Genomic DNA, 22,767 nt, shown 5'->3' with positions numbered 1-22,767 from the left:
GGTTTTTTCGGGTTTGAATCACGTAGTAATGTGATACCACACAGTAACAGTCAATTAAACCTGGTATCGATCAATATTTTAGAGGATAAAACCGGTTAGGTCAGGGTTAGGTCTGGGTTATGCCCGCATCTGGCTCATGACTTTGCCTTCTTCGCATACCTGTTGGCCAGATCCTGGGTTAGGTCTGGGTTTGAATCACGTAGTAATGTGGAACCACACAGTACCATTCAATTAAACGTGGTATCGATCAATATTTTAGAGGATAAAACCGGTCAGGTCTGTGTTAGGTCTGGGTTATGCCCGCATCTGGCTCATGATTTTGCCTTCTTCGCATACTTGTTGGCCAGATCCTGGCTTTTTTCGTGTTTGAATCACGTAGTAACGTGGTACCACACAGTAACAGTGAATTAAACCCGAATTCGGTCAGTATTTTAGTCGGTAACACCGGTTAGGTCTGGGTTATGTCTGTGTTATGCCCGCATCTGGCTAACGATTTTGCCTTTTCCGCAACCTTCTTGCCCAGATCCTTGGTTTTTTAGGGTTTGAATCACGTAGTAATGTGGTACCACTCAGAAACAGTCACTTAAACTTGGTTTCGATCAATATTTTAGTGGATAACACCGATTAGGTCTGGGTTAGGTCTGGGTTATGCCCGCATCTGGCTCAAGATTTTGCCTTTTTCGCATACTTGTTGGCCAGATCCTGGGTTAGGTCTGGGTTTGAATCACGTAGTAATGTGGAACCACACAGTACCATTCAATTAAACCTGGTATCGATCAATATTTTAGTGGATAACACCGGTTAGGTCTGGGTTAGGTCTGGGTTATGCCCGCATCTGGATCATGATTTTGCCTTCTTCGCGTACTTGTTTACCACATCCTGGGTTTTTTCGGGTTTGAATCACGTAGTAATGTGGCACCTCACAGTGACAGTCAATTGATCCTGGATTCGGTCAGTATTTTAGTCGGTAACCCCGGTTAGGTCTGGGTTGGGTCTGGGTTATGCCCGCATCTGGATCATGATTTTGCCTTCTTCGCGTACTTGTCGGCCAGATCCTGGGTTTTCTCGGTTTGAATCACGTAGTAATGTGATACCACACTGAACACTCAATTAAACCTGGTTTCGATCCACATTTTAGAGGATAGAACCGGTTAGGTCTGGGTTATGCCCGCCTCTGGCTCATGACTTTGCCTTCTTCGCGTACTTGTTTACCACATCCTGGGTTTTTTCGGGTCTGAATCACGTAGTAATGTGGTACCACCCAGTAACAGTGAATTAAACCCGAATTCGGTCAGTATTTTAGTCGGTAACACCGGTTAGGTCTGGGTTAGGTCTGGGTTATGCCCGCATCTGGCTCAAGATTTTGCCTTTTTCGCATACTTGTTGGCCAGATCCTGGGTTAGGTCTGGGTTTGAATCACGTAGTAATGTGGAACCACACAGTACCATTCAATTAAACCTGGTATCGATCAATATTTTAGTGGATAACACCGGTTAGGTCTGGGTTAGGTCTGGGTTATGCCCGCATCTGGATCATGATTTTGCCTTCTTCGCGTACTTGTTTACCACATCCTGAGTTTTTTCGGGTCTGAATCACGTAGTAATGTGGTACCACCCAGTAACAGTGAATTAAAACCGAATTCGGTCAGTATTTTAGTCGGTAACACGGGATAGGTCTGTGTTAGGTCTGGGTTATGCCCGCATCTGGCTCATGATTTTGCCTCTTCCGGGTTCGTGTTGGCCAGATCCTGGGTTTTTTCGGGTTTGAATCACGTAGTAATGTGATACCACACAGTAACAGTCAATTAAACCTGGTATCGATCAATATTTTACAGGATAAAACCGGTCAGGTCTGGGTTATGCCCGCATCTGGCTCAAGATTTTGCCTTCTTCGCATACTTGTTGGCCAGATCCTGGGTTTTTTCAGATTTGAGTCACGTAGTAATGTGGTACCACACAGTAACAGTCAATAAATCCTGGTTTCGATCAATATTTTAAAGGATGACACCGGTTAGGTCTGGGTTAGGTCTGGGTTATGCCCGCATCTGGCTCATGATTTTGCCTTCTTCGCATACTTGCTGGCCATATCCTGGGTTTTTTTCGGGTTTGAATCACGTAGTAATGTGGTACCACACAGTAACAGTCAATTAAACCTGGATACGGTCAGTATTTTAGTCGGTAACACCGGTTAGGTCTTGGTTAGGTCTGGGTTATGCCCGCATCTGGCTCATGATTTTGCCTTCTTCGCATACTTGTCGGCCAGATCCTGGGTTTTCTCGGTTAGAATCACGTAGTAATGTGATACCACACTGAACAGTCAATTAAACCTGGTTTCGATCCACATTTTAGAGGATAGAACCGGTTAGGTCTGGGTTATGCCCGCATCTGGCTCATTATTTTGCCTTCTTCGCATACTTGTTGGCCAGATCCTGGGTTTTTTCAGATTTGAGTCACGTAGTAATGTGGTACCACACAGTAACAGTCAATAAATCCTGGTTTCGATCAATATTTTAAAGGATGACACCGGTTAGGTCTGGGTTAGGTCTGGGTTATGCCCGCATCTGGCTCATGATTTTGCCTTCTTCGCATACTTGTGTGCCAGATCCTGGGTTAGGTCTGGGTTTGAATCACGTGGTAATGTGGAACCACAGAGTACCATTCAATTAAACCTGGTATCGATCAATATTTTAGTGGATAACACCGGTTAGGTCTGGGTTGGGTCTGGGTTATGCCCGCATCTGGATCATGATTTTGCCTTCTTCGCGTACTTGTTTACCACATGCTGGGTCTTTTCGGGTCTGAATCACGTAGTAATGTGGTACCACCCAGGAACAGTGAATTAAACCCGAATTCGGTCAGTATTTTAGTCGGTAACACCGGATAGGTCTGTGTTAGGTCTGGGTTATGCCCGCATCTGGCTCATGATTTTGCCTTTTCCGGATTCGTGTTGGCCAGATCCTGGGTTTTTTCGGGTTTGAATCACGTAGTAATGTGATACCACACAGTAACAGTCAATTAAACCTGGTGTCGATCAATATTTTAGAGGATAAAACCGGTTAGGTCAGGGTTAGGTCTGGGTTATGCCCGCATCTGGCTCATGACTTTGCCTTCTTCGCATACCTGTTGGCCAGATCCTGGGTTAGGTCTGGGTTTGAATCACGTAGTAATGTGGAACCACACAGTACCATTCAATTAAACGTGGTATCGATCAATATTTTAGAGGATAAAACCGGTCAGGTCTGTGTTAGGTCTGGGTTATGCCCGCATCTGGCTCATGATTTTGCCTTCTTCGCATACTTGTTGGCCAGATCCTGGCTTTTTTCGTGTTTGAATCACGTAGTAACGTGGTACCACACAGTAACAGTGAATTAAACCCGAATTCGGTCAGTATTTTAGTCGGTAACACCGGTTAGGTCTGGGTTATGTCTGTGTTATGCCCGCATCTGGCTAACGATTTTGCCTTTTCCGCAACCTTCTTGCCCAGATCCTTGGTTTTTTAGGGTTTGAATCACGTAGTAATGTGGTACCACTCAGAAACAGTCACTTAAACTTGGTTTCGATCAATATTTTAGTGGATAACACCGATTAGGTCTGGGTTAGGTCTGGGTTATGCCCGCATCTGGCTCAAGATTTTGCCTTTTTCGCATACTTGTTGGCCAGATCCTGGGTTAGGTCTGGGTTTGAATCACGTAGTAATGTGGAACCACACAGTACCATTCAATTAAACCTGGTATCGATCAATATTTTAGTGGATAACACCGGTTAGGTCTGGGTTAGGTCTGGGTTATGCCCGCATCTGGATCATGATTTTGCCTTCTTCGCGTACTTGTTTACCACATCCTGGGTTTTTTCGGGTTTGAATCACGTAGTAATGTGGCACCTCACAGTGACAGTCAATTGATCCTGGATTCGGTCAGTATTTTAGTCGGTAACCCCGGTTAGGTCTGGGTTGGGTCTGGGTTATGCCCGCATCTGGATCATGATTTTGCCTTCTTCGCGTACTTGTCGGCCAGATCCTGGGTTTTCTCGGTTTGAATCACGTAGTAATGTGATACCACACTGAACACTCAATTAAACCTGGTTTCGATCCACATTTTAGAGGATAGAACCGGTTAGGTCTGGGTTATGCCCGCCTCTGGCTCATGACTTTGCCTTCTTCGCATACCTGTTGGCCAGATCCTGGGTTAGGTCTGGGTTTATCTCACGTAGTTATGTGGAGCCACACAGTACCATTCAATTAAACCTGGTATCGATCAATATTTTAGTGGATAACACCGGTTAGGTCTGGGTTGGGTCTGGGTTATGCCCGCATCTGGATCATGATTTTGCCTTCTTCGCGTACTTGTTTACCACATCCTGGGTTTTTTCGGGTTTGAATCACGTAGTAATGTGGCACCTCACAGTGACAGTCAATTGATCCTGGATTCGGTCAGTATTTTAGTCGGTAACCCCGGTTAGGTCTGGGTTAGGTCTGGGTTATGCCCGCATCTGGCTCATGAGTTTGCCTTCTTCGCATACTTGTTGGCCAGATCCTGGGTTAGGTCTGGGTTTGAATCAGGTGGTAATGTGGAACCACACAGTACCATTCAATTAAACCTGGTATCGATCAATATTTTAGTGGATAACACCGGTCAGGTCTGGGTTAGGTCTGGGTTATGCCCGCATCTGGATCATGATTTTGCCTTCTTCGCGTACTTGTTCAACACATCCTGGGTTTTTTCGGGTCTGAATCACGTAGTAATGTGGTACCACCCAGTAACAGTGAATTAAACCCGAATTCGGTCAGTATTTTAGTCGGTAACACCGGTTAGGTCTGGGTTAGGTCTGGGTTATGCCCGCATCTGGATCATGATTTTGCCTTCTTCGCGTACTTGTTTACCACATCCTGGGTTTTTTCGGGTCTGAATCACGTAGTAATGTGGTACCACCCAGTAACAGTGAATTAAACCCGAATTCGGTCAGTATTTTAGTCGGTAACACCGGTTAGGTCTGGGTTATGTCTGTGTTATGCCCGCATCTGGCTAATGATTTTGCCTTTTCCGCAACCTTCTTGCCCAGATCCTTGGTTTTTTAGGGTTTGAATCACGTAGTAATGTGGTACCACTCAGAAACAGTCACTTAAACTTGGTTTCGATCAATATTTTAGTGGATAACACCGATTAGGTCTGGGTTAGGTCTGGGTTATGCCCGCATCTGGCTCAAGATTTTGCCTTTTTCGCATACTTGTTGGCCAGATCCTGGGTTAGGTCTGGGTTTGAATCACGTAGTAATGTGGAACCACACAGTACCATTCAATTAAACCTGGTATCGATCAATATTTTAGTGGATAACACCGGTTAGGTCTGGGTTAGGTCTGGGTTATGCCCGCATCTGGATCATGATTTTGCCTTCTTCGCGTACTTGTTTACCACATCCTGGGTTTTTTCGGGTCTGAATCACGTAGTAATGTGGTACCACCCAGTAACAGTGAATTAAAACCGAATTCGGTCAGTATTTTAGTCGGTAACACGGGATAGGTCTGTGTTAGGTCTGGGTTATGCCCGCATCTGGCTCATGATTTTGCCTCTTCCGGATTCGTGTTGGCCAGATCCTGGGTTTTTTCGGGTTTGAATCACGTAGTAATGTGATACCACACAGTAACAGTCAATTAAACCTGGTATCGATCAATATTTTACAGGATAAAACCGGTCAGGTCTGGGTTATGCCCGCATCTGGCTCAAGATTTTGCCTTCTTCGCATACTTGTTGGCCAGATCCTGGGTTTCTTCAGATTTGAGTCACGTAGTAATGTGGTACCACACAGTAACAGTCAATAAATCCTGGTTTCGATCAATATTTTAAAGGATGACACCGGTTAGGTCTGGGTTAGGTCTGGGTTATGCCCGCACCTGGCACATGATTTTGCCTTCTTCGCATACCTGTTGGCCAGATCCTGGGTTTTTTCGGATTTGAATCACGTAGTAATGTGGTACCAGACAGCAACAGTCAATAAAACCTGGTTTCGATCAATATTTTAAAGGATGACACCGATTAGGTCTGGGTTAGGTCTGGGTTATGCCCGCATCTGGCTCAAGATTTTGCCTTTTTCGCATACTTGTTGGCCAGATCCTGGGTTAGGTCTGGGTTTGAATCACGTAGTAATGTGGAACCACACAGTACCATTCAATTAAACCTGGTATCGATCAATATTTTAGTGGATAACACCGGTTAGGTCTGGGTTAGGTCTGGGTTATGCCCGCATCTGGATCATGATTTTGCCTTCTTCGCGTACTTGTTTACCACATCCTGGGTTTTTTCGGGTCTGAATCACGTAGTAATGTGGTACCACCCAGTAACAGTGAATTAAAACCGAATTCGGTCAGTATTTTAGTCGGTAACACGGGATAGGTCTGTGTTAGGTCTGGGTTATGCCCGCATCTGGCTCATGATTTTGCCTCTTCCGGATTCGTGTTGGCCAGATCCTGGGTTTTTTCGGGTTTGAATCACGTAGTAATGTGATACCACACAGTAACAGTCAATTAAACCTGGTATCGATCAATATTTTACAGGATAAAACCGGTCAGGTCTGGGTTATGCCCGCATCTGGCTCAAGATTTTGCCTTCTTCGCATACTTGTTGGCCAGATCCTGGGTTTCTTCAGATTTGAGTCACGTAGTAATGTGGTACCACACAGTAACAGTCAATAAATCCTGGTTTCGATCAATATTTTAAAGGATGACACCGGTTAGGTCTGGGTTAGGTCTGGGTTATGCCCGCACCTGGCACATGATTTTGCCTTCTTCGCATACCTGTTGGCCAGATCCTGGGTTTTTTCGGATTTGAATCACGTAGTAATGTGGTACCAGACAGCAACAGTCAATAAAACCTGGTTTCGATCAATATTTTAAAGGATGACACCGATTAGGTCTGGGTTAGGTCTGGGTTATGCCCGCATCTGGCTCAAGATTTTGCCTTTTTCGCATACTTGTTGGCCAGATCCTGGGTTAGGTCTGGGTTTGAATCACGTAGTAATGTGGAACCACACAGTACCATTCAATTAAACCTGGTATCGATCAATATTTTAGTGGATAACACCGGTTAGGTCTGGGTTAGGTCTGGGTTATGCCCGCATCTGGATCATGATTTTGCCTTCTTCGCGTACTTGTTTACCACATCCTGGGTTTTTTCGGGTCTGAATCACGTAGTAATGTGGTACCACCCAGTAACAGTGAATTAAAACCGAATTCGGTCAGTATTTTAGTCGGTAACACGGGATAGGTCTGTGTTAGGTCTGGGTTATGCCCGCATCTGGCTCATGATTTTGCCTCTTCCGGGTTCGTGTTGGCCAGATCCTGGGTTTTTTCGGGTTTGAATCACGTAGTAATGTGATACCACACAGTAACAGTCAATTAAACCTGGTATCGATCAATATTTTACAGGATAAAACCGGTCAGGTCTGGGTTATGCCCGCATCTGGCTCAAGATTTTGCCTTCTTCGCATACTTGTTGGCCAGATCCTGGGTTTTTTCAGATTTGAGTCACGTAGTAATGTGGTACCACACAGTAACAGTCAATAAATCCTGGTTTCGATCAATATTTTAAAGGATGACACCGGTTAGGTCTGGGTTAGGTCTGGGTTATGCCCGCATCTGGATCATGATTTTGCCTTCTTCGCGTACTTGTTTACCACATCCTGGGTTTTTTCGGGTCTGAATCACGTAGTAATGTGGTACCACCCAGTAACAGTGAATTAAACCCGAATTCGGTCAGTATTTTAGTCGGTAACACCGGTTAGGTCTGGGTTATGTCTGTGTTATGCCCGCATCTGGCTAATGATTTTGCCTTTTCCGCAACCTTCTTGCCCAGATCCTTGGTTTTTTAGGGTTTGAATCACGTAGTAATGTGGTACCACTCAGAAACAGTCACTTAAACTTGGTTTCGATCAATATTTTAGTGGATAACACCGATTAGGTCTGGGTTAGGTCTGGGTTATGCCCGCATCTGGCTCAAGATTTTGCCTTTTTCGCATACTTGTTGGCCAGATCCTGGGTTAGGTCTGGGTTTGAATCACGTAGTAATGTGGAACCACACAGTACCATTCAATTAAACCTGGTATCGATCAATATTTTAGTGGATAACACCGGTTAGGTCTGGGTTAGGTCTGGGTTATGCCCGCATCTGGATCATGATTTTGCCTTCTTCGCGTACTTGTTTACCACATCCTGGGTTTTTTCGGGTCTGAATCACGTAGTAATGTGATACCACCCAGTAACAGTGAATTAAAACCGAATTCGGTCAGTATTTTAGTCGGTAACACGGGATAGGTCTGTGTTAGGTCTGGGTTATGCCCGCATCTGGCTCATGATTTTGCCTCTTCCGGATTCGTGTTGGCCAGATCCTGGGTTTTTTCGGGTTTGAATCACGTAGTAATGTGATACCACACAGTAACAGTCAATTAAACCTGGTATCGATCAATATTTTACAGGATAAAACCGGTCAGGTCTGGGTTATGCCCGCATCTGGCTCAAGATTTTGCCTTCTTCGCATACTTGTTGGCCAGATCCTGGGTTTCTTCAGATTTGAGTCACGTAGTAATGTGGTACCACACAGTAACAGTCAATAAATCCTGGTTTCGATCAATATTTTAAAGGATGACACCGGTTAGGTCTGGGTTAGGTCTGGGTTATGCCCGCACCTGGCACATGATTTTGCCTTCTTCGCATACCTGTTGGCCAGATCCTGGGTTTTTTCGGATTTGAATCACGTAGTAATGTGGTACCAGACAGCAACAGTCAATAAAACCTGGTTTCGATCAATATTTTAAAGGATGACACCGATTAGGTCTGGGTTAGGTCTGGGTTATGCCCGCATCTGGCTCAAGATTTTGCCTTTTTCGCATACTTGTTGGCCAGATCCTGGGTTAGGTCTGGGTTTGAATCACGTAGTAATGTGGAACCACACAGTACCATTCAATTAAACCTGGTATCGATCAATATTTTAGTGGATAACACCGGTTAGGTCTGGGTTAGGTCTGGGTTATGCCCGCATCTGGATCATGATTTTGCCTTCTTCGCGTACTTGTTTACCACATCCTGGGTTTTTTCGGGTCTGAATCACGTAGTAATGTGGTACCACCCAGTAACAGTGAATTAAAACCGAATTCGGTCAGTATTTTAGTCGGTAACACGGGATAGGTCTGTGTTAGGTCTGGGTTATGCCCGCATCTGGCTCATGATTTTGCCTCTTCCGGGTTCGTGTTGGCCAGATCCTGGGTTTTTTCGGGTTTGAATCACGTAGTAATGTGATACCACACAGTAACAGTCAATTAAACCTGGTATCGATCAATATTTTACAGGATAAAACCGGTCAGGTCTGGGTTATGCCCGCATCTGGCTCAAGATTTTGCCTTCTTCGCATACTTGTTGGCCAGATCCTGGGTTTTTTCAGATTTGAGTCACGTAGTAATGTGGTACCACACAGTAACAGTCAATAAATCCTGGTTTCGATCAATATTTTAAAGGATGACACCGGTTAGGTCTGGGTTAGGTCTGGGTTATGCCCGCACCTGGCACATGATTTTGCCTTCTTCGCATACCTGTTGGCCAGATCCTGGGTTTTTTCGGATTTGAATCACGTAGTAATGTGGTACCAGACAGCAACAGTCAATAAAACCTGGTTTCGATCAATATTTTAAAGGATGACACCGTTTAGGTCTGGGTTAGGTCTGGGTTATGCCCGCATCTGGCTCGTGGTTTTGCCTTCTTCGCATACTTGTTGGCCATATCCTGGGTTTTTTTCGGGTTTGAATCACGTAGTAATGTGGTACCACACAGTAACAGTCAATTAAACCTGGATACGGTCAGTATTTTAGTCGGTAACACCGGTTAGGTCTTGGTTAGGTCTGGGTTATGCCCGCATCTGGCTCATGATTTTGCCTTCTTCGCATACTTGTCGGCCAGATCCTGGGTTTTCTCGGTTTGAATCACGTAGTAATGTGATACCACACTGAACAGTCAATTAAACCTGGTTTCGATCCACATTTTAGAGGATAGAACCGGTTAGGTCTGGGTTATGCCCGCATCTGGCTCATGATTTTGCCTTCTTCGCATACTTGTTGGCCAGATCCTGGGTTTTTTCAGATTTGAGTCACGTAGTAATGTGGTACCACACAGTAACAGTCAATAAATCCTGGTTTCGATCAATATTTTAAAGGATGACACCGGTTAGGTCTGGGTTAGGTCTGGGTTATGCCCGCACCTGGCACATGATTTTGCCTTCTTCGCATACCTGTTGGCCAGATCCTGGGTTTTTTCGGATTTGAATCACGTAGTAATGTGGTACCAGACAGCAACAGTCAATAAAACCTGGTTTCGATCAATATTTTAAAGGATGACACCGTTTAGGTCTGGGTTAGGTCTGGGTTATGCCCGCATCTGGCTCGTGGTTTTGCCTTCTTCGCATACTTGTTGGCCATATCCTGGGTTTTTTTCGGGTTTGAATCACGTAGTAATGTGGTACCACACAGTAACAGTCAATTAAACCTGGATACGGTCAGTATTTTAGTCGGTAACACCGGTTAGGTCTTGGTTAGGTCTGGGTTATGCCCGCATCTGGCTCATGATTTTGCCTTCTTCGCATACTTGTCGGCCAGATCCTGGGTTTTCTCGGTTTGAATCACGTAGTAATGTGATACCACACTGAACAGTCAATTAAACCTGGTTTCGATCCACATTTTAGAGGATAGAACCGGTTAGGTCTGGGTTATGCCCGCATCTGGCTCATGATTTTGCCTTCTTCGCATACTTGTTGGCCAGATCCTGGGTTTTTTCAGATTTGAGTCACGTAGTAATGTGGTACCACACAGTAACAGTAAATAAATCCTGTTTCGATCAATATTTTAAAGGATGACACTGGTTAGGTCTGGGTTAGGTCTGGGTTATGCCCGCATCTGGCTCGTGGTTTTGCCTTCTTCGCATACTTGTTGGCCATATCCTGGGTTTTTTTCGGGTTTGAATCACGTAGTAATGTGGTACCACACAGTAACAGTCAATTAAACCTGGATACGGTCAGTATTTTAGTCGGTAACACCGGTTAGGTCTTGGTTAGGTCTGGGTTATGCCCGCATCTGGCTCATGATTTTGCCTTCTTCGCATACTTGTCGGCCAGATCCTGGGTTTTCTCGGTTTGAATCACGTAGTAATGTGATACCACACTGAACAGTCAATTAAACCTAGTTTCGATCCACATTTTAGAGGATAGAACCGGTTAGGTCTGGGTTATGCCCGCATCTGGCTCATGATTTTGCCTTCTTCGCATACTTGTTGGCCAGATCCTGGGTTTTTTCAGATTTGAGTCACGTAGTAATGTGGTACCACACAGTAACAGAAAATAAATCCTGTTTCGATCAATATTTTAAAGGATGACACTGGTTAGGTCTGGGTTAGGTCTGGGTTATGCCCGCATCTGGCTCGTGGTTTTGCCTTCTTCGCATACTTGTTGGCCATATCCTGGGTTTTTTTCGGGTTTGAATCACGTAGTAATGTGGTACCACACAGTAACAGTCAATTAAACCTGGATACGGTCAGTATTTTAGTTGGTAACACCGGTTAGGTCTTGGTAAGGTCTGGGTTATGCCCGCATCTGGCTCATGATTTTGCCTTCTTCGCATACTTGTCGGCCAGATCCTGGGTTTTCTCGGTTTGAATCACGTAGTAATGTGATACCACACTGAACAGTCAATTAAACCTGGTTTCGATCCACATTTTAGAGGATAGAACCGGTTAGGTCTGGGTTATGCCCGCATCTGGCTCATGATTTTGCCTTCTTCGCATACTTGTTGGCCAGATCCTGGGTTTTTTCAGATTTGAGTCACGTAGTAATGTGGTACCACACAGTAACAGTAAATAAATCCTGTTTCGATCAATATTTTAAAGGATGACACTGGTTAGGTCTGGGTTAGGTCTGGGTTATGCCCGCATCTGGCTCATGATTTTGCCTTTTACGCATACTTGTTGGCCAGATCCTGGGTTAGGTCTGGGTTTGAATCACGTGGTAATGTGCAACCACACAGTACCTTTCAATTAAACCTGGTATCGATCAATATTTTAGAGGATAAAACCGGTCAGGTCTGTGTTAGGTCTGGGTTATGCCCGCATCTGGCTCATGATTTTGCCTTCTTCGCATACTTGTTGGCCAGATCCTGGCTTTTTTCGTGTTTGAATCACGTAGTAACGTGGTACCACCCAGTAACAGTGAATTAAACCCGAATTCGGTCAGTATTTTAGTCGGTAACACCGGTTAGGTCTGGGTTATGTCTGTGTTATGCCCGCATCTGGCTAATGATTTTGCCTTTTCCGCAACCTTCTTGCCCAGATCCTTGGTTTTTTAGGGTTTGAATCACGTAGTAATGTGGTACCACTCAGAAACAGTCACTTAAACTTGGTTTCGATCAATATTTTAGTGGATAACACCGATTAGGTCTGGGTTAGGTCTGGGTTATGCCCGCATCTGGCTCAAGATTTTGCCTTTTTCGCATACTTGTTGGCCAGATCCTGGGTTAGGTCTGGGTTTGAATCACGTAGTAATGTGGAACCACACAGTACCATTCAATTAAACCTGGTATCGATCAATATTTTAGTGGATAACACCGGTTAGGTCTGGGTTAGGTCTGGGTTATGCCCGCATCTGGATCATGATTTTGCCTTCTTCGCGTACTTGTTTACCACATCCTGGGTTTTTTCGGGTCTGAATCACGTAGTAATGTGATACCACCCAGTAACAGTGAATTAAAACCGAATTCGGTCAGTATTTTAGTCGGTAACACGGGATAGGTCTGTGTTAGGTCTGGGTTATGCCCGCATCTGGCTCATGATTTTGCCTCTTCCGGATTCGTGTTGGCCAGATCCTGGGTTTTTTCGGGTTTGAATCACGTAGTAATGTGATACCACACAGTAACAGTCAATTAAACCTGGTATCGATCAATATTTTACAGGATAAAACCGGTCAGGTCTGGGTTATGCCCGCATCTGGCTCAAGATTTTGCCTTCTTCGCATACTTGTTGGCCAGATCCTGGGTTTCTTCAGATTTGAGTCACGTAGTAATGTGGTACCACACAGTAACAGTCAATAAATCCTGGTTTCGATCAATATTTTAAAGGATGACACCGGTTAGGTCTGGGTTAGGTCTGGGTTATGCCCGCACCTGGCACATGATTTTGCCTTCTTCGCATACCTGTTGGCCAGATCCTGGGTTTTTTCGGATTTGAATCACGTAGTAATGTGGTACCAGACAGCAACAGTCAATAAAACCTGGTTTCGATCAATATTTTAAAGGATGACACCGATTAGGTCTGGGTTAGGTCTGGGTTATGCCCGCATCTGGCTCAAGATTTTGCCTTTTTCGCATACTTGTTGGCCAGATCCTGGGTTAGGTCTGGGTTTGAATCACGTAGTAATGTGGAACCACACAGTACCATTCAATTAAACCTGGTATCGATCAATATTTTAGTGGATAACACCGGTTAGGTCTGGGTTAGGTCTGGGTTATGCCCGCATCTGGATCATGATTTTGCCTTCTTCGCGTACTTGTTTACCACATCCTGGGTTTTTTCGGGTCTGAATCACGTAGTAATGTGGTACCACCCAGTAACAGTGAATTAAAACCGAATTCGGTCAGTATTTTAGTCGGTAACACGGGATAGGTCTGTGTTAGGTCTGGGTTATGCCCGCATCTGGCTCATGATTTTGCCTCTTCCGGGTTCGTGTTGGCCAGATCCTGGGTTTTTTCGGGTTTGAATCACGTAGTAATGTGATACCACACAGTAACAGTCAATTAAACCTGGTATCGATCAATATTTTACAGGATAAAACCGGTCAGGTCTGGGTTATGCCCGCATCTGGCTCAAGATTTTGCCTTCTTCGCATACTTGTTGGCCAGATCCTGGGTTTTTTCAGATTTGAGTCACGTAGTAATGTGGTACCACACAGTAACAGTCAATAAATCCTGGTTTCGATCAATATTTTAAAGGATGACACCGGTTAGGTCTGGGTTAGGTCTGGGTTATGCCCGCACCTGGCACATGATTTTGCCTTCTTCGCATACCTGTTGGCCAGATCCTGGGTTTTTTCGGATTTGAATCACGTAGTAATGTGGTACCAGACAGCAACAGTCAATAAAACCTGGTTTCGATCAATATTTTAAAGGATGACACCGTTTAGGTCTGGGTTAGGTCTGGGTTATGCCCGCATCTGGCTCGTGGTTTTGCCTTCTTCGCATACTTGTTGGCCATATCCTGGGTTTTTTTCGGGTTTGAATCACGTAGTAATGTGGTACCACACAGTAACAGTCAATTAAACCTGGATACGGTCAGTATTTTAGTCGGTAACACCGGTTAGGTCTTGGTTAGGTCTGGGTTATGCCCGCATCTGGCTCATGATTTTGCCTTCTTCGCATACTTGTCGGCCAGATCCTGGGTTTTCTCGGTTTGAATCACGTAGTAATGTGATACCACACTGAACAGTCAATTAAACCTGGTTTCGATCCACATTTTAGAGGATAGAACCGGTTAGGTCTGGGTTATGCCCGCATCTGGCTCATGATTTTGCCTTCTTCGCATACTTGTTGGCCAGATCCTGGGTTTTTTCAGATTTGAGTCACGTAGTAATGTGGTACCACACAGTAACAGTAAATAAATCCTGTTTCGATCAATATTTTAAAGGATGACACTGGTTAGGTCTGGGTTAGGTCTGGGTTATGCCCGCATCTGGCTCGTGGTTTTGCCTTCTTCGCATACTTGTTGGCCATATCCTGGGTTTTTTTCGGGTTTGAATCACGTAGTAATGTGGTACCACACAGTAACAGTCAATTAAACCTGGATACGGTCAGTATTTTAGTCGGTAACACCGGTTAGGTCTTGGTTAGGTCTGGGTTATGCCCGCATCTGGCTCATGATTTTGCCTTCTTCGCATACTTGTCGGCCAGATCCTGGGTTTTCTCGGTTTGAATCACGTAGTAATGTGATACCACACTGAACAGTCAATTAAACCTAGTTTCGATCCACATTTTAGAGGATAGAACCGGTTAGGTCTGGGTTATGCCCGCATCTGGCTCATGATTTTGCCTTCTTCGCATACTTGTTGGCCAGATCCTGGGTTTTTTCAGATTTGAGTCACGTAGTAATGTGGTACCACACAGTAACAGTAAATAAATCCTGTTTCGATCAATATTTTAAAGGATGACACTGGTTAGGTCTGGGTTAGGTCTGGGTTATGCCCGCATCTGGCTCGTGGTTTTGCCTTCTTCGCATACTTGTTGGCCATATCCTGGGTTTTTTTCGGGTTTGAATCACGTAGTAATGTGGTACCACACAGTAACAGTCAATTAAACCTGGATACGGTCAGTATTTTAGTTGGTAACACCGGTTAGGTCTTGGTAAGGTCTGGGTTATGCCCGCATCTGGCTCATGATTTTGCCTTCTTCGCATACTTGTCGGCCAGATCCTGGGTTTTCTCGGTTTGAATCACGTAGTAATGTGATACCACACTGAACAGTCAATTAAACCTGGTTTCGATCCACATTTTAGAGGATAGAACCGGTTAGGTCTGGGTTATGCCCGCATCTGGCTCATGATTTTGCCTTCTTCGCATACTTGTTGGCCAGATCCTGGGTTTTTTCAGATTTGAGTCACGTAGTAATGTGGTACCACACAGTAACAGTAAATAAATCCTGTTTCGATCAATATTTTAAAGGATGACACTGGTTAGGTCTGGGTTAGGTCTGGGTTATGCCCGCATCTGGCTCATGATTTTGCCTTTTACGCATACTTGTTGGCCAGATCCTGGGTTAGGTCTGGGTTTGAATCACGTGGTAATGTGCAACCACACAGTACCTTTCAATTAAACCTGGTATCGATCAATATTTTAGAGGATAAAACCGGTCAGGTCTGTGTTAGGTCTGGGTTATGCCCGCATCTGGCTCATGATTTTGCCTTCTTCGCATACTTGTTGGCCAGATCCTGGCTTTTTTCGTGTTTGAATCACGTAGTAACGTGGTACCACACAGTAACAGTGAATTAAACCCGAATTCGGTCAGTATTTTAGTCGGTAACACCGGTTAGGTCTGGGTTATGTCTGGGTTATGCCCGCATCTAGCTAATGATTTTGCCTTTTCCGCAACCTTCTTGCCCAGATCCTTGGTTTTTTAGGGTTTGAATCACGTAGTAATGTAGTACCACTCAGAAACAGTCACTTAAACTTTGTTTCGATCAATATTTTAGTGGATATCACCGATTAGGTCGGGGTTAGGTCTGGGTTATGCCCGCATCTGGCTCAAGATTTTGCCTTTTTCGCATACTTGTTGGCCTCCTTCAGGGGCTGCCAGCCTTTCAGCTGCAGTACGGGCTTAACGAACCCGGGGTACCCGAGTCATACACACACCGTAAGCCTCCTGTTGGTCGTCACAACGACCCATTCACAATTCCCTATTGGTTTTGTGAATGGTACGTGACGGCAGGAGGAACGGGGGTCTTGGCTTAACCGCCTGGGCCACGAGTATGGCGACTCTATAAAATCGCCCTCGAATCCTAAGCTATGGTGCGCGGCGATGGGATGCATGGTTGGGGGAGAAGGCCCAATCCCAAGCGACCACCTCCGGGGAACCTGCCGAACCCCCGGAGTATTAGGCTTACCCGGGTAAGGCGGCTCTGCCCGGGTGGACCTTTATTTCCGACCATCTCGTGGGATTATTATGGACACAGAAAATAAAATGGGGATGGGGCGGGTTTTGTCGGTTGGGGAGGACGGAGACGGGGTTGGGGTTAGGGTGGCGGCGCTCGCGCCCCACTCAGCGCCAGGTCCGGCTTCGTGGAGGGTGGAGGAGGACGACGAGACGGCGTCGGTCTCGTCCTTCTCCTCCAGCACGAGCCACATAGGCTCTAAGAGGAAGAGGACGGGGCAGGCCGTCGTCGAGGTGGGCGGGGCGATGAGCCCGTCGGTGAGGCTGAGTTGCCTCAGGGACGAGGTGACCGAGGAGATATCGGAGAGGATCTCCTCGTCCCTGAGGCGGGTGGAGAATGTCGCCGCTGCCTGCGCCTTTAAGGGGCAGAAAAGCGGTGGCGCGGAGGCCCTGAAGGCCGCGGCGGAGGAAATGAGGGAGGCGGCGCGGGAGCTCAGAGGGCGGAACGCCCGTCTGCAGCTCCTGTTGGAGGAGGAGCGACAGGGGAGGAGGAGGGCAGAGGCGCTGTGGAACAGCGCGGCCCTCCCTCCCATCCTTCCTCCTCCTCCACCGCCGCGTCCCTCGGCGGAGATAAATAAGCGGAGTGCGGCGGCAGTGGTGCGGGGCACCGCGGGCCCCTCCACCCGCACTCCGCCCGTGAAGAAGTCCCCGTCCTCCTCAGAAGACGATCTTCTGAGGAGGATTGGGGACATGATTGATGGCAAGCTGGCCGCCTTCCGGGAGGAGCTCCTCGCCGGAAGAGCGGTCAGCAGGAAGGCGGTGCCTCCCCGACCTGTTCCGGTACAGTCGGGGAAGGCAAAGAAGGGCGGAGTGAAGGCTCCGCCCAGCGTTGCGGCACCAGGGCCCCGGGTCGCGACCCCCAAGGGGGGAGGTGTACCCGTGGTCGCGTCCTCCACAGCACCCTCCCAAGGGGGGGTGGCGTGGAGTGAGGTGGTGGGGCGGAAGGCGAAGCGGGCGGCGAGGAAGGCCTCGCAACCGCAGCCTCCGCCTCCGCCGCCGGCGGCCAAGGTAAAGGCCGCGAAGGTCGGGAAGGCACGACCAGGTCGTCCCCCAAAAACGGCAGCGGTGACGCTGTCCGTTGCGCAGGGGGGCGACCTGACCCTCGCGGAGGCGATGCGGCTCGCCAGGGAGAATATCTCCCTGGAAGAGCTGGGCATCGCCTCCGTGAGGGCGAAGAGGGCCGTGACCGGGGGTCTCTTGCTGGAGATCCCCGGTGCAGAAGGCGGCGCGAAGGCGGATCGTCTCGCCCAGAGGCTCCGGGGGCAGCTGGGCGAGCGAGGTGTCCGGGTCGCCCGGCCCATGAAGCGCACGGAGATGCGCGTTTGTGGGCTGGACGACTCGGTCAGCGCACAGGATGTGTCCCGTGCCCTTGCGAGGGCGGGGGACTGTCCTGTGGAGGACCTGCGGATCGGAGAGATCCGCAGGTCGCCCTCCGGCCTCGGGTCGGTGTGGGCCCGGTGCCCCCTCTCCGCCGCCCGTAAGGTGGCGGAATCCGGGAGGGTGTTGGTGGGGTGGGTTTCGGCGCGAGTGGAAATCCTCGCGCCGCGCCCGCTCCAGTGTCACCGCTGCCTCGAATTGGGGCACGTGAGGCAGTGGTGCACCTCGCCGGTGGACCGCAGCGGTCAGTGTTACCGCTGCGGTGCCAAAGAGCACCGTGCGAGCCAGTGCTCGGCGGCCCCCCACTGCCCGCTGTGTGCGGACATGGGGAGACCAGCCGATCACAGGGTGGGGAGCAAGAAGTGCTCCCCCCCTCCCGGAAGGAGAGGAAGAGGCGGGCTGCACCGGCTCCGGTGCCGAGGGCGGTGGCATCGTCCTCCATGGAGGTGGACGGTGCTACGGGGACGGACGGCCGGGAGGAGGCTGGCGCGGCCATTAATTAATGCCGCCCCGCCTCCTCCTCCAGGCCAATCTCAACCACTGCCGCGCGGCACAGGACTTGATGTCCCAAGTCCTCGCGGAGTGGGGCGTTGGCCTGGCGGTCGCCGCCGAGCCGTACCGCGTCCCTGATCACCCTCATTGGGTGGGCGACGCGGACGGCTTGGTGGCGACGGTATGGGGAGGGGGCGACGGGTCCCCACCGTTCTCCTTGTTGGAGCGCGGTCGGGGATTCGTCGCCGTGGACTGGGGGGGAGTCGCTGTGGTGGGGTGCTACATTTCGCCCCGTAGCGGTCACGCTGCGTTCGAGCTGTACTTGGCCGAGGTCGCGGCATGCGTGCAGCGCTACGCGGCCCGGCCGGTGCTGGTCCTGGGGGATTTTAATGCCAAGTCGGTGGCTTGGGGATCCCCCAGGACCTCCGTTCGCGGCGGGATCCTGGGCGATTGGGCGGCGGGGCTCGACCTCCGGGTATTGAACCGGGGGTCGGAGCACACATGCGTGCGGCGATATGGGGGATCCATCGTGGATGTTGGATTCGCGACCCCCAACGCCGTGCGCATGGTGTCGGGTTGGCACGTGGTCGCGGGGGCAGAGACACTCTCCGATCACCGGTACATCCGGATGGAGGTCTCTGCCGCCGCGAGTGCATCCCGACACGGCCGCCTGCGTGGCGCACCACCACGCCGCTGGGCGCTTCGGCGCCTGGACAAGGACGCCCTGATGGCAGCTGCCCTCGCTGCAACTTGGCCGCAGGGAGCGGCCGAGTTGCCGAGCATAGAGGAGGAGGTCGCCCGGCTTGGAGCATTGGTCGCGGGTATTTGCGACGCGGCGATGCCTCGGGTCGGGCGGGCTTCTCCTCGCCGGGCGGTGTACTGGTGGTCGGACGCGATCGCGGAGTTGCGAGTCGCGACTGTCCGCGTCCGACGCCAGTACACCCGCGCGCGCCGTCGTCAACGTACAGGCGACGGCGTGGCGCGAGCGAGGGCAGCTGATGACCTGTATGGAGCATACCGCGTGGCGCGGGTTGCTCTGCAGGTCGCCATCAAACGGGCCAAGACCCAGGCATGGAAGGCGCTCCTCCAGACCCTTGATGACGATCCATGGGGGCGCCCATATAAGGTGGTGCTGAATAAGCTCCGCCCGTGGGCGCCCCCCGTCACCGAGGGTCTTGACCCCCGGCTGCTGGAGGACGTGGTTAATACACTCTTCCCAATTGGGGAGAGGGGACCGCGTCCACCGGCGGCGGCGGCTGTCCCAGTGGAGTGGACGGCCGAGCTGGGGGTCACGCAGGAGGAGCTGGCAGCGGCCATCAGACGGCTCGGGGTTCGTAACACGGCCCCGGGTCCGGATGGTGTGCCCGGCCGGGTTTGGGTCTTGACCCAGGGCGTCCTTGGGGCCGACCTCAGGCGGTTGTTCGACCGCTGCCTGAGGGAAGGGCGATTCCCCCCCAGTTGGAAGGTGGCGAGGATGGTCCTCCTCCGGAAGGAGGGTCGGCCCGCGGAGTCTCCCTCCGCATACCGGCCCATTTGTCTCCTCGACGAGGTGGGCAAGCTCTTCGAGCGTGTGATTGCTGCCCGCCTCGTCGAGCACCTGTCGCGGGGTGATCCCGGTCTGGCCGACTGCCAGTTCGGTTTCCGGGGGGGCCGATCGACTATCGACGCGATAGGTCGTGTGAGGGCCCTCTCGGAGGCGGCCGTCTCCCGGGGAGGGGTGGCATTGGCAATATCCTTGGATATTGTCAATGCCTTTAACACTCTCCCCTGGGAAGAGATAAGGAGGGGACTCGAAAATCATCGAGTCCCCCCTTGTCTCAGGGCGGTCGTCGGGGATTATCTCCGCGGCAGGTGGATCGAGTATCCGGGCCGGGATGGTGATATGCGGAGGGAGGTGTACTGCGGTGTTCCGCAGGGGTCGGTCCTCGGGCCACTCCTGTGGAACATCGCGTACGACTCGGTGTTGCGGGCCGGCCTCCCCGACGGCGTCAGCACGGTGTGTTATGCGGATGACACACTGGTGCTGGCCGTCGGGGCGCACTGGGGGAGGGCCATGCGTCGCGCGGAGGAGGGGTCGCAACGCGTCGTCGACCGGATCAGGGGGATGGGGATGACGGTGGCGGTCCATAAGACCGAGGTGATTGCGTTTCATTCACCTCGGCACGATCCGCCACCCCCTCTGATCCGGGTGGGTGGGGCTGACATCGAGGTGAAGCCCCAGATCAGGTATCTAGGGCTGATCCTCGATAGCCACTGGCGTTTCGAGGAGCATTTCCGCTGCCTGGTCCCCCGGTTGGAAAGGATGGTTGCGGCTCTGGGCCGGATCCTGCCCAACCTGGGGGGCCCGGCGGGCCGAGTTCGTCGCCTCTATGTGGCAATGGTCCAGTCGGTGGCCCTATACGGGGCCCCCGTCTGGGCGGACGACCTGGCTGCCTCCCGGCGCAGCATGACTATGCTGCGTCGGGTGCAGAGGCGCATGGCGCTCAGGGTCGTCCGCGGGTATCGGACCATGTCACATGAGTCACGTAGTAATGTGGTACCACCCAGTAACTGTGAATTAAACCCGAATTCGGTCAGTATTTTAATCGGTAACACCGGATAGGTCTGTGTTAGGTCTGGGTTATGCCCGCATCTGGCTCATGATTTTGCCTTCTTCGCATACTTGTCGGCCAGATCCTGGGTTTTCTCGGTTTGAACCACGTAGTAATGTGATACCACACTGAACAGTCAATTAAACCTGGTTTCGATCCACATTTTAGAGGATAGAACCGGTTAGGTCTGGGTTATGCCCGCATCTGGCTCATGATTTTGCCTTTTCCGCATTCGTGTTGGCCAGATCCTGGGTTTTTTCGGGTTTGAATCACGTAGTAATGTGGTACCACACAGTAACAGTCATTTAAACCTGGTATCGATCAATATTTTAGAGCATAAAACCGGTCAGGTCTGGGTTAGGTCTGGGTTATGCCCGCATCTGGCTCATGATTTTGCCTTCTTCGCATACTTGTTGGCCGGATCCTGGGTTTTTTCGGGTTTGAATCACGTAGTAATGTGGCACCTCACAGTGACAGTCAATTGATCCTGGATTCGGTCAGTATTTTAGTCGGTAACCCCGGTTAGGTCTGGGTTAGGTCTGGGTTATGCCCGCATCTGGCTCATGATTTTGCCTTCTTCGCATACTTGTTGGCCAGATCCTGGGTTAGGTCTGGGTTTGAATTACGTGGTAATGTGGAACCACACAGTAACAGTCAATTAAACCTGGTATCGATCAATATTTTAGTGGATAACACCGGTTAGGTCTGGGTTAGGTCTGGGTTATGCCCGCATCTGGATCATGATTTTGCCTTCTTCGCGTACTTGTTTACCACATCCTGGGTTTTTTCGGGTCTGAATCACGTAGTAATGTGGTACCACCCAGTAACAGTGAATTAAACCCGAATTCGGTCAGTATTTTAGTCGGTAACACCGGATAGGTCTGTGTTAGGTCTGGGTTATGCCCGCATCTGGCTCATGATTTTGCCTTTTCCGGATTCGTGTTGGCCAGATCCTGGGTTTTTTAGGGTTTGAATCACGTAGTAATGTGATACCACACAGTAACAGTCAATTAAACCTGGTATCGATCAATATTTTAGAGGATAAAACCGGTCAGGTCTGTGTTAGGTCTGGGTTATGCCCGCATCTGGCTCATGATTTTGCCTTCTTCGCATACTTGTTGGCCAGATCCTGGCTTTTTTCGTGTTTGAATCACGTAGTAACGTGGTACCACACAGTAACAGTGAATTAAACCCGAATTCGGTCAGTATTTTAGTCGGTAACACCGGTTAGGTCTGGGTTATGTCTGGGTTATGCCCGCATCTGGCTAATGATTTTGCCTTTTCCGCAACCTTCTTGCCCAGATCCTTGGTTTTTTAGGGTTTGAATCACGTAGTAATGTAGTACCACTCAGAAACAGTCACTTAAACTTTGTTTCGATCAATATTTCAGTCGGTAACACCGGTTAGGTCTGGGTTAGGTCTGGGTTATGCCCGCATCAGGCTCATGATTTTGCCTTTTCCGCATTCTTGTTGCCCAGATCCTTGGTTTTTTAGGGTTTGAATCACGTAGTAATGTGGTACCACTCAGAAACAGTCACTTAAACTTGGTTTCGATCAATATTTTAGTGGATATCACCGATTAGGTCTGGGTTAGGTCT

The sequence above is a fragment of the Colletes latitarsis genome, chromosome 8 (assembly GCF_051014445.1).
Source record: "Colletes latitarsis isolate SP2378_abdomen chromosome 8, iyColLati1, whole genome shotgun sequence".
Lineage (NCBI taxonomy): Eukaryota > Metazoa > Arthropoda > Insecta > Hymenoptera > Colletidae > Colletes > Colletes latitarsis.
Note: the sequence above shows the minus strand (reverse complement) of the source record.